The sequence below is a fragment of the Clupea harengus genome, chromosome 17 (assembly GCF_900700415.2).
Source record: "Clupea harengus chromosome 17, Ch_v2.0.2, whole genome shotgun sequence".
Taxonomy (NCBI): Eukaryota; Metazoa; Chordata; class Actinopteri; order Clupeiformes; family Clupeidae; genus Clupea; species Clupea harengus.
Window position 1 is genome coordinate 6,766,722 of NC_045168.1, and position 2,500 is coordinate 6,769,221.

A 2,500-nucleotide genomic window follows, 5' to 3' on the forward strand; every position below is an offset into this window, starting at 1 on the left:
GTTGCCATGCAACACACAACAAGTCTTTATAGTTCTATTAGCGTGAAGCACTATTTTTTCCTCAGTGGAAGCCACGAAACATTAACAAAATCGCTAAAGAAGAGAGAGTTTGGAGGGATGGCTTTTATCGTTTTGGCAAGTAACCGTATAATAAGCGGGATAATCTATAGTACACCAATCAGTATCCTGAAGGGATTTATTTTCCTATACTGACTGGCGGACTATACATTATCCCTTACATACGCACACTTTATATTCATTCATATTTTCCTACATATAGGAAAGCATGCCAAATGCCTTCCCCTGTTTTCAGGTCTAGTCATCTTTTGAGCACCAATTAGTGGCTAAGTGACCAAACACTAAACACATCATCACACCCACACGCCTACTCATACTCAGCTTGCTGACAGACTGTGAGCTCAACTGGGCAAAACAAACAGAAACTGATTAAAAATATAAAAATAATGATGTACTGAAGATCTGCACTATATGAGAGAGAGAGAGAGAGAGAGAAAGAGAGAAGAGAGGGAGAAAAAAGAGAGGGTGATAGAGAGAAAGGGGGGGGGTGGGGGGGGGGGCAAAAAAAAGAAAAAGAAATCTACAGAAAGTAAAAAGAGCCCTGAGAGGCAGATGTGTGAAACGGCAGACACTGACAGCATCCTCACACTTGATGAGATGGGGCAGGTGAACGATCCGGACCCGTAAAACAGCCCAACACCCAGTACCTCAATTTACCACCTCTTCCAGATGGGAACGTCAAAACAGGACCATTTCACTCCAGCACACACCCCTTCACTCTCTCACAGAGCTCGAACACACACTCCCTTCATTATGGACGGTGGCATCAAGACAGGACAGCTTCACACTTAAACACTGTAACTGCTACTTATTCACGTTGTATGTGTTAAGTATCCACACACACACACACACACAAATAGACCCTCAAACACACTCACAGGGACACAAACACGCACATGCACAATATGCACATATGTGCGTGCTTTGTTTGTCCCCTGAGAGAAAATCTTTGAAGGTTGCAAGATTTTTTCCTGTTCTATTCTCATATCACTGCTGAAGGCTGAATGTGTGTGTGTGTGTGTGTGTGTGTGTATATGTGTGTGTGTGTGTATATGTGTGTGTGTGTGTGTGTGTGTGGCATTGGAGATCTGTGAGTGATCAAGTGTGTATGACTGCAGGAGACAAAGCTCATTTAATTGAGGGTGTGTGTGCATGCAAGTGTGTGTGTGTGCAGACCAGCTCAAGGAGTGGGTGGAGACACGCAGACAGTTTGACAGGAAGAACACGCTATTAATCAAAGCGCCGGGTACCTCTGCAGCACGCGACTGCAGCACAGAGCTCTGCTGCAATAAACTCAATACACCCAGCCCACAGAGCACGTGCACACACACATAGCACCGCTTCGGAGCACGCATACACACACAAACAGCTCAAAGAAGACAGCTTTTAGGAGCACACATACATAAACACACACCAAGCAAGCTCAAAGGGCACAGCTTTGGAGCATACATACACACGCACGCACACCCAGCCTACAGAGCAGATTACTCGCCTACACACACACACACACACACACACACACACACACACACACACACACACACACACACACTTGGCCTGGCGGTTGGTGCTCCATCCCCTCATAATGAGAGATAACAGGTATGAGGCTGAAGCGGCCTGTAGGGAGTGTGAGCGTGTTCTGGGCTGAGCGAGGAGATTAAGATCCATTCCATGCCTGGCAGAGGAATCGTTCTGTGTGTGTGTGTGTGTGTGTGTGTGTGTGTGTGTGTGTGTGTGTGTGTGTGTGTGTGTGTGTGTGTGTGTGTGTGGCTGGCGTGGCTTTGGTATGGCTTAAAGAGGCATTACAGAGTTTTTGTCTGAAACTGTTGCGCTGACTAGCTCTGATGATTTAACTGACTCGCGCCTTGCAAACACCCACAGCAGCACAGCTGGCGGGAGCTAATTAGCTAAACTGATGTCTTTCAGTGCTGAAACACTGTGTTGTAAACCCTCCCCTCACGTTTGAGTCTCCAACTTGGTTTTGGACCAGGAGTAGAAAACTACAGTGAACAGCCTGGGTAGCGAGATTAGGGATGGGTATTGTTTGGGTTTATTCCGATACCGGTGCTAAAACGATACTTTTAAAACGATACCGGTGCCTTAACGGTGCCTGAACCGATACTTAAAAAAAAAAAGGCACAAAACGACGATTGACAACATTAAAGAAAGGCTTTTTTTCTTCAATTTGAGCAATATATTAACTGTTTAAAGTATACTATAAATAGAAATAAATACAAAAGACTTGGCTTCAAACTACAGCTTCAAACTTTTTAACTTCAAACTATGAACAATATATTAACTGTTAACAACAGTTTACATATACTTAAATAAATACAAAACACACACACACACACACACACACACACACACACACACACTGTACACACAACACACTACAGCTTCAAACTTGTAAATATGAGCA

At 44.3% G+C, this 2,500-nt stretch overlaps 1 protein-coding gene across 1 annotated transcript in view; it reads right to left on the reverse strand.

The window, feature by feature from the left end:
• Positions 1-2,500, reverse strand: part of tgfbr1b (transforming growth factor, beta receptor 1 b) — a 52,721-nt gene that overhangs the window by 14,640 nt on the left and 35,581 nt on the right. The gene's annotated exons all lie outside the window — the stretch shown is intronic.